At 41.3% G+C, this 10,265-nt stretch overlaps 1 pseudogene; it reads left to right on the top strand.

The window, feature by feature from the left end:
• The first annotated feature begins 314 nt into the window (after positions 1 to 314).
• On the top strand, positions 315 to 7,551 carry LOC139360636 (SPRY domain-containing protein 7-like; annotated as a pseudogene).
• Positions 7,552 to 10,265: the final 2,714 nt, after the last annotated feature.

Below are 10,265 nucleotides of genomic sequence, written 5' to 3'. Positions count from 1 at the left end.
GATCGTCTGCTTATTCTCCCATGTTGTTTGGGTTCCTCTTGAAAACTATTCAAATGTCTTCCAAAAACAATGCCTGGAGGAAATTTCAAGAGGGAGAAAACCCTGAGTCTCTCATCAGGTGTATCCTTGGCCTGTTTCTGCCACCAAATGCCAACAAAAGCAACAGGAACCCTTAAAAGCATATTGCTAAATGAAAGGAGCCAATTTGAGAAGGCTACATACTGTATGGTTCCAACTACATGACATTCTAGAAAAGGCAAATCTATAGAGACAGAGAAAAAATCAAGGACCGCCGAGTCAGTGGTCTCTGTGTGATGGCCACCTCAGTGTTGTGCTGTCTGCAGTGCTGCAGAGACAGTGGGACCAGCCACATCCTTCTGAAGGGGATGCCAGTCATGCAGCTGGACATATGACATATGGGAACAGATGTTGTCATTGTAAAAAATGACAGAAGAATATATGGAATATGAGATTGTTTAGCCAGTCCACTTTTACATAAAAACAAAAGCTGCTATGAATTCAAGATCCACTTCACAGGAATCTGGGATACTAGTGTTGCTGAGAAAGTTAACTCGAATCAGAGGAGAAAAAAAATGGCAGATAACAGGCAGGACTAAATCGCAGCTCCTATTCAGACCGACAGAACAGCATGTGGAGACTCACATCATGAACTTTTGCTTCAAGAGCTACTGCAGGAAAGCTGAGAGAATCCGCAGACCCCTTGAAGGGAGTGGATTGCTCCTGCAGGACCCGGGAGACAGCCGAAATACTGTGAGTGCCCAAAGTGGGAAAGTGGGAAAGGGGGATCTCGATCACACACCCTCACTGAAGAATCTTAAGGTCCAGATCACAGGAGAAGGATTTGACCTTACCTGGAGCTGAGATCATTTAGAGAGCCAAGTGAAATACAGGAGTAGAGGAAGCAGGGAGAAGAGTCCTGTGGACTCTTTTAGTCCCCAGAGAAGGCATGTCTGACTTTGTCTCACAGGAGTCCTTGGGGAGGGCTACCAGAGAAACTGGAAAAATACAAGGAGAAGGAAACCTCCAGCTGAACTTCGTAACAATTCTAACCAAATGCAAAGTGTCTTAGACAGAACGCGGGTTGCACAAAAGCTGAGTGAGGCTAGTAACTGCCAGCTTTCTTCCACTTCCCTGGTGACCTGCATGACACAGCAGAGGTGACCATAATCCTCCTGGGAACATAACTCCATTGACCTGGGAACAATACCCCATCCCCTACAGCAGCTGCAACAAGCCCCACCCAAGGAGAATCTGAGCTCAGACATGCCTAACCCTGCCCCCAACCGATGGTCTTTCTCTACCCACCCTGTTAGCTGAAGACAAAAGTCATATTCTCTTGGGAGTTCTAGGGCCCCACCCACTGCATCATCCTCCCTATACTACCACAACTGTGGCTCTCTTGAAAGTGCTACCTCCTGGCAGGAGGCCAACCAGCACAAAACTATGCAATAAGCAACAATAATACAACTAAGGACCCTCACAGAGTCCATTTCACTCCTCTGCCACCTCCACCAGAGCAGGTGCTTCTATCCATGACTGAGAGACTGGAAGATGGTTCACATCACAAGACTCTGTGCTGTGACAGACAACCCCCAGTACCAGCCTGGAACCTGGTAACCACATTGGGTGGCTAGACCCAAAAGAGAAATAACAATAACTACAGTTCTGTGCATAAGAAGCCACATCCCTAGGAAAAGGGGGAGAATACAACATCAAAGGACACCCCATGGGACAAAAGAATCTTAACAGCAGTCTTGAGCTCCAGATCTTCCTTCTAACATAGGCTACCCAAATGAGAAGGAAGCAGAAAAACAATTCTGGTAATATGATAAAGCAAGGCTCTTTACCACACTCAAAAAATCACACTAGCTCACCAGCAATGGATCCAAACCAAGGAGAAATCCCTGATTTGCCAGAAAAAGAATTCAAAAGATTGATTATTAAGCTAATCAAGGAAGCACCAGAGAAAGGTGAAGTCCAATTTAATGAAATCAAAAAACTGATACAAGATGTGAGGGGAGAAATCTTCGGTGAAATAGATACAGTAAATAAAAACAATCACAATTTCTGGAAAGCAAGGGCACACTTATAGAAATGGAAAATGCACTGGAAAATCTCAGCAATGGAATCAAACAAGCAGAAGAAAGAACTTCAGAGCTCAAACAAAGACAAAGAAAAAGGAATTTTAAAAACAATGAATAAAGCCTCCAAGAAGTTTGGGATATGTTAAATGACCAAATCTAAGAATAATTGGCATTCCTGAGAAAGAAGAGAAATCTAAAAGTTGGGGAAACATATTTGAGAGGAATAATCAAGGAAAACTTCCCCAGCCTTGCTAGAGATCTAGACATCCAAATACAAGAAGCTCAAATAACTTCTGGGAAATTCATCACAAAAAGATCATCACCTAGGCACATAGCCATCAGGTTATCTAAAGTCAAGATGGAAGAAAGAATATTAAGAATTGTGAGGCAAAAGCACAAGGTAACCTATAAAGGAAAACCCGTAAGATTAACAGCAGATTTCTCAGCAAAAACACTACAAGCTAGAAGGGATTGGGGCCCTATCTTCAGCCTCCTTAGAATTTCACATCCAATTTATCAACCAAGAATTTCACATCCAGTAAAACTAAACTTCATAAATGAAGGAAAGATACAGTCTGTTTTAGACAAACAAATTATGAGACAATACACCACTACCAAGCCAGTACTACAAGAACTGGTAAAAGGAGCTCTAAATCTTGAAACAGATTCTCGAAATACACATCAAAACAGAACCTCCTTAAGGCATAAATCTCACAGGACCTATAAAATAACAACACAATAAACTTTGAAAAAAAAAAAAAACAGGTATTCAGGCAACAAATAGCATGATGAATAGAATAGTACCTCACATCTCAATACTAACATTGAATGTAAATGGCTTAAATGCTCCACTTAAAAGATACAGGATGGCAGAATGGATAAGAATCCACAAACCAAGTGTCTGCTGCCTTCAGGAGACTCACCTAACACATAAGGAATCACATAAACTTAAGGTAAAGGAGTAGAAAAAGACATTCCACACAAAAGGACACCAAAAGCAAGCAGGAGTAGCTATTCTTATATCACACAAAACAAACTTTAAAGCAATACCAGTTAAAGACAAAGAGGGTCATTATATAATGATAAAAGGCCTTGTCCAACAGGAAACTATCACAGTCCTACATATACATGCACCTAACACTGGACCTCCCAAATTTATAAAATAATTACTACTACACCTAAGAAATGAGAGAGACAACAACACAGTAATAGTGGGAGACTTCAATACTCCACTGACAGCTCTTGACAGATCATCAAGACAGAAAGTCACCAAGGAAACAATGGATTTAAACCACACCCTAGAATAAATGGACTTAACAGATATATACCAAACGTTCAACCAAAAAACACAAAATATACATTCTATTCATCACTGCATGGAATATTCTCCAAAATAGACCATATAATAGGCCACAAAATAAGTCTCAATGAATTTAAGAAACCTGAAATTATATCACTTGCCCTCTCTGACCACAGTGGAATAAAATTGGAAATTAACTCCAAAAGGAACCCTCAAAACCATGAAAATACATGGAAATTAAATAATCTGCCCCTGAATGATCTTAATAGTGACACAATCTATCAAAATCTATAAAATACAGCAAAGGTGGTTCTAAGAGGAAAGTTCATAACCTTAAAGGCCTACATCAAAAAGTCTGAAAGAGCACAAAAGACAATCTAAGGTCACAACTCAAGGAACTAGAGAAACAAGAACCAACCAAATCCAAGCCCAGCAGAATAAAAGGAAAAGCCTAGATGAGAGAAGAACTAAATGAAATTGAAACAAACAAAAAAAAATACAAAGGATAAGTGAAATGAAAAGCTGGTTCTTTGAAAACAAAAATAATAATAGACCATTAGCAAGATTAACCAAGAAAAGAAGAGAGAAGAACCAAATAAGCTCAATTAGAAGCAAAGTGGGAGATACTGCAACTGACACCACAGAAATACAAAACGCAGGCCGGGCACGGTGGCTCAAGCCTGTAATCCCAGCACTTTGGGAGGCCGAGATGGGCGGATCACTAGGTCAGGAGATCGAGACCATCCTGGCGAACACGGTGAAACCCCGTCTCTACTAAAAAATACAAAAAACTAGCCGGGCGAGGTGGTGGGCACCTGTAGTCCCAGCTACTCGGGAGGCTGAGGCAGGAGAATGGCGTAAACCTGGGGGGCAGAGCTTGCAGTGAGCTGAGATCCGGCCACTGCACTCCAGCCCAGGTGACAGAGCCAGACTCCATCTCAAAAAAAAAAAAAAAAAAAGAGAAATACAAAACGCCATGAAGACTACTATGAACAACTTTATGCACATAAACTATAAAACCTAGAGGAGATGGATAAATTTCTGGAAATATACAATCCTCCTAGCTTAAACCAGAAAAAAGTAGAAACCCTGAACAGATCAATAGCAAGCAGTGAGATTGAAATGATAACAAAACAATTGCCAACAAAAAAAGTCCAGGACCAGATGGATTCACAGCTGCATTCTATCAGACATTCAAAGAAGAATTGGTAACGATCCTATTGACACTATTTCACAAGATAGAGAAAGAATCCTCCCTAAATTATTCTATGAAGGCAGCATCCTTCTAACACCAAAACCAGGAAAGGACATAACAAAAAAAGAAAACCACAGACCAATGTTGCTGATGAATATAGATGCAAAAATCCTTAACAAAATAATAGCTAACTGAATGCAACAGCATATCAAAAAGATAATCCACCATGATCAAATGGGTTTCATACTGGGGATGTAGGGATGGTTTCACATACACAAGTAAGTAAATGTGATACACCACATGAACAGAATTTTTTTAATTCACATAATCATCTCAATAGATGCAGAAAATGCATTTGACAAAATCCAGCATCACTTTATGATTAAAACATTCAGCAAAATCAGCATAGAAGTGAAATATGTTAATGTCATAAAAGTTATCTATGACAAACCCAGAGCCAACATCACACTGAATGAGGAAAAGTTGAAAGCATTCCCTCTGAAAAGTGAAACAAGAGGAGGATGCTCACTCTCACCACTTCTATTCAACACAGTTCTGGAAGTCCTAGCCAGAGCAATCAGACAAGAGAAAGAAATAAAGGGTATCCAAATTGGTAAAAATGAAGCCAAACTGTTGCTCTTTGCTGATGATATGTTTGTATACCCAGAAAACCCTAAAGACCCCTCCAAAAAGCTCCTAGAACTGATAAATGATTTCAGCAAAGTTTCAGGACACAAAATTAATGTACACACATCAGTAGCTCTGCTATACACCAATGGCGACTGACCTGTGAAAGAAATCAAGAACTCAACCCCTTTTACAATAGCTGCAAAAAAATAAAATAAAATACTTAGGAATACACCTAACAAAGGAGTCAAAAGACCTCTACAAGGAAAACTACAAAACACTGCTGAAAGAAATCACAGACAACACGAACAAATGGAAACACACTCCATGCTCATGAATGGGTAGAATCAATATTGTGAAAACGACCATACTGACAAAAGCAATCTGCAAATTCAGTGCAATCCCCATCAAAATACCACCATCATTCTTCACAGAATTAGAGGAAAAAAAAAACTATTCTAAAATTCATATGGAACCAAAAAAGAGCCCGCATAGCGAAAGCAAGACTAAGCAAAAAGAACAAATCTGGAGGCATCACACTACCTGATTTCAAAATATACTATAAAGCTATAGTCACCAAAACAGCTTGGTACTGTTATAAAAATAGGCACATAGCCCAATAGAACAGAATAGAGAACCCAGCAATAAACCCAAATACTTACAGACAACTGATCTTTAACAAAGCAAACAAAAACATAAAGTGGGGAAAGGACACTCTACTCAACAAATCGTACTGGGATAATTGGCAAGCCACATGTAGAAGAATAAAACTAGATCCTCATCTCTCACCTTATACGAAATTTTTGAGCTCAAAATGGATTAAGGACTTAAATCTAAGACCCAAAACCATAAAAACTATAGAACGTTAGACAAACCCTTCTAAACATTGGCTTATGCAAAGACTTCATGACCAAGAACCCAAAAGCAAGTGCAACAAAAACAATGATAAATAGGTGGGACCTAATTAAACTAAAAAGTTTTTGCACAGCAAAATAAACAATCAGCAAAGTAAACAGACAACTCAGCAAGTGGGAGAAAATCTTCACAATCTCTACATTCAACAAAGGACTAATATCCAGAATCTAAAAGGAACTCAAACAAATTAGCAAGAAGGAAATAATCTCATCAAAAAATGGATGTGAATAGACAATTCTCAAAAGTTATACAAATGGCCAAAAAACAAATGAAAAAAAATGCTCAACATCACTAATGATCAGGGAAATGCAAATCCAAACCACAATGCTATACCACCTTACTCCTGCAAGAATGGCCACAAACAAAAAATAATAGATGTTGGCAGGGATGCGGTGAAAAGGGAACACTTTTACACTGCTGGTGGGAATGTAAACTACTACAGCCACTATGGAAAACAGTGTGGAGATTTCTTAAAGAACTAAAAGTAGAACTACCATTCAATCCAGCAATCTCACTACTGGGTATCTACCCAAAGAAAGGAAGTCATTACACAAAAAAAGATACTTGCACACACATGTTTATAGCAGCACAATTTGCAGTAGCAAAAACATGAAACAAGCCCAAATGCCCATCAATCAATGAGTGGATAAAGATATTGTTGTGTATATATACCATGGAATACTATTCAGTGATTAAAAAAATAAATAAAAAAGGAATGAAATAATGGCATTCGCAGCAACCTGAATAGAATTGGAGACCATTATTCTAAGTGAAGTAACTCAGGAATGGAAAACTAGACATTGTATGTTGTCACTTATAAGTGGGAGCTAAGCTATGAGAATGCAAAGGCAAAAGAATGATGTAATGGACTTTGGGGACTCAAGGGAAAGAGTCAGAGGTAGGTGGGGGATAAAAGACTACAAATTGGGTACAGTCTATACTGATATAGATTTTGGTGATGGGTGCACCAAAATCTCACAAATCACCACTACAGGACTTATGAATGTAACCAAACACCACCTGTTCCCAAAAACCTTGGAAATAAAAAAAAAAAAACAATAAAAAATTGTAAAAAAAATAATATAATAAACTTGAATCAGAGACCTCTTGGCCAAGACATACAGTCTGGTGATGGGAAATAAGGAGCCCTGTACCACAATAATAAAGAGAAAAATAGGCTGCTAGCAAACAGCCTTCCACAGAAGGGACATGCGGGGGTATTACATATGACCATGTAGAATATATGCTTGAATGGAAAAATATGCATTGTCCAACATCAAGTGTCAAGGGACACTGTATCCAGTTATTTATGTTGATAAGAATTCAACTGAATTTTCAGTTCAATGAATTTTATCATACTCTTCCACAGGGTTTTGAAAAAAATATTATTTGAACAGCAGACCTTCTGAATATTTTTGCTTTTGAAACTTATTTCTCCACTGTTAAAAATGTTTGCCATTTAATAAAGCTTTATCTGACCTATAGATGAAAATATATTCTTTAAAATATGCTTGTTGGCCAGGCATGGTGGCTTGCACCTGTAATCCCAGTATTTTGGGGAGACTGAGGCAGGCAATTGCTTGGGGCCAGATGTTCAAGACCAGCCTGGGAAACATAGCAAGGCCCTATCTCTACAAAAAAAAAATTAAGAAAAAAATGATTTTTAATGCTGTCTAAGGAATCAGTGTCTTCAATAGACCACAGTGAAGTTGGGATTTTAAATACTTATGTTTAGTGGTATGAATGTCAGCATTTGGGGAAGTTTGTTTAATGTTTATTTAAATAAATACAATATGGAGCCAGGTGGAGCAAGATGGCAGGAGAGAAGGCTCCACCAACCATCGCCCCCCCTAAAAGGACACCAATTTAACAACTATCTACATACACACAAACACACACACACACACACACACACACAGAGCACCTTCATAAGAACCAAAAATCAGGTGAGTACTCATAGTGTCTGGTTTCAGCTTCCTATCATTGAAAGAGGCACTGAAGTGTAGAAAACACAGTGCTGAATCACCAAAGCCATCCCTTTCCCACTGCTAACCCCCAGCAGTGGCGGCAGGGTGCAGAGAGCCTTTCAGTGTGCTGGAAGAGGGAGAGCCCAGTAACTGTGGAACATTGAACACAGTGCTGTCCTGTTGTAGCGAAAGAAAAGCTGGACCAAATTCAGCTGACACTGGCCAATGGACTGCATTTAAACCGGCCCTAGCCAGAGACAAATCGCCAATCACAGCAGTTGAAACTTGAGTTCTGCAAGCCTTGCCACTGAGGGCTACAGTGCTCTGGGGCTCTAAGTAAACTCAAAAGGCAGTGTAGGCTGCAAGAACTGCAACCCCTATGTGAGTCCTAGTACTGAATTGAGCCCAGAGATAGTGAACTAGGGGGCAGGTGACCTACTGAGATACAAGCCAGAGTGGCTAAGAGAGTGTTGACATCATCCCTCTCCTAACCACAGGCTGCACAGATCACAGCTCCAAAAGAGATCCCTCCTTTCCACCTGAGGAGAGGGGAGGGAAGAGCGAGGAGGACTTTGTCTTGCATCTTGGATACCAGCTCAGCCACAGCAGGATAGGGCACTGGCCAGAGTACTGAGGCCCCATTTGCAGGCTGTAGCTCCTGACTGACAATACTACACACACCCTGGGCCAGACGGAACCTGCTACCTTGAAGGGAAGGACCCAACCCCGGCTGCATTCATCACCTGCTAATTGAAGAGACCTTGGCCATGAATAACCAGAAGTGATACCCATGTACTACATCAAGGGTCCTGGGTGAGCCTCTGAGATTTGCTGGTTCCAGGTGAGACTAGCACATTACCAGCTGTGGTGGCTATGGGACAGAACCCCTACTTGAGAAAAGCAGACCAAAAAAAAGGGACTTTGTTTTGCACCTCAGGTACCAGCATGACCACAAGAGGTAGAGCACCAAGTGGGCTCCTGAGTCCCCAGTTTCATGATTTGACTCTTGGACAGCATTTCTGGACTTGCCCTGGGACAGAGGAGAGCTCACTGACCTAAAGGGTGAGTCCCAGGTCAGGCAGCATTCACCACAAGCTGACTGAAGAGTACTTGGGCCTTGAGGGAATATTAACGGTAGTCTGGCAGTACTCCTCATGGGCCTGTGGTGTCACTGGCCATCAGGTGAGGATTCTTTGTCTTTGGAAAGGGGAAGGAAGAGTGGGGAAAACTGTGTCTAGGGGTTTGAGTGCCAGCTCAGTCACAGTACAACAGAACATCAGGCAGACCTCTAAGGTTTTTAAATCTAGTTCCTGGCTCCTGGATGACACCTCTGCACCTGCCTGGAACCTCATAGACCTCACTGCTCTAAAGGAAAAAACACAGACCTGCCTGGTTTTGTCAACTGCTGACTGTAGAGCTCCAGGCTTGAGTGAACATAGGTGGTAGCCAGGGAGTGGTTACAGCAGGCCTTGGTCAAGACCCAGTGCTATGCTAGCTCCAGGGCTGATCCAGTGCAGTCACAGTGGTGGTGGACATACGAGTCCTTGTGTCACTCCACTCCCAGCTTCAGGTGGCTCAGAACAGAGAGAGAGAGAGAGAGAGAGAGAGAGAGAGAGAGAGACTCCATTTGCTTGAGAGAAAGTAAGGGAAGAGGCCAAGAGTCTCTGCCCAATAATCCAGAGAATTCTCACAGATTTTGTCCAAGACCATCAAGGTGGTACCTCTACAAGTCTCCAAGAATCATGGTGTTACTGGACGTGGAGTGTCCCCTAAAATAGATAGAGGTTAGATCACAACACCCAAGTCCTTAAAAATATCTGGAAAGCCAGGCCGGGTGCAGTGGCTCACACCTGTAATCCCAGTACTTTGGGAGGCTGAGGCAGGTGGATCACCTGAGGTCGGGAGCTCGAGATCAGCCTGACCAAGAGGGAGAAACCCCATCTCTACCAAAAATACAAAATTAGCCAGGCGTGGTGGTGCATGCCTGTAATCCCAGCTACTCAGGAGGCTGAGGCAGGAGAATCGCTTGAACCCAGGAGGTGGAGGCTGCAGTGAGCTGAGATCACGCCATTTCACTCCAGCCTGGGCAACAACAGCCAAACTCTGTCTCAAAAAAATTTTTTTAAAAGATTTTTAAAAATTATATGTATACATAT

This window comes from Macaca nemestrina, chromosome X (assembly GCF_043159975.1).
Source record: "Macaca nemestrina isolate mMacNem1 chromosome X, mMacNem.hap1, whole genome shotgun sequence".
Classification (NCBI taxonomy): domain Eukaryota; kingdom Metazoa; phylum Chordata; class Mammalia; order Primates; family Cercopithecidae; genus Macaca; species Macaca nemestrina.
This window is presented reverse-complemented; position numbering and strand designations above follow the sequence as displayed.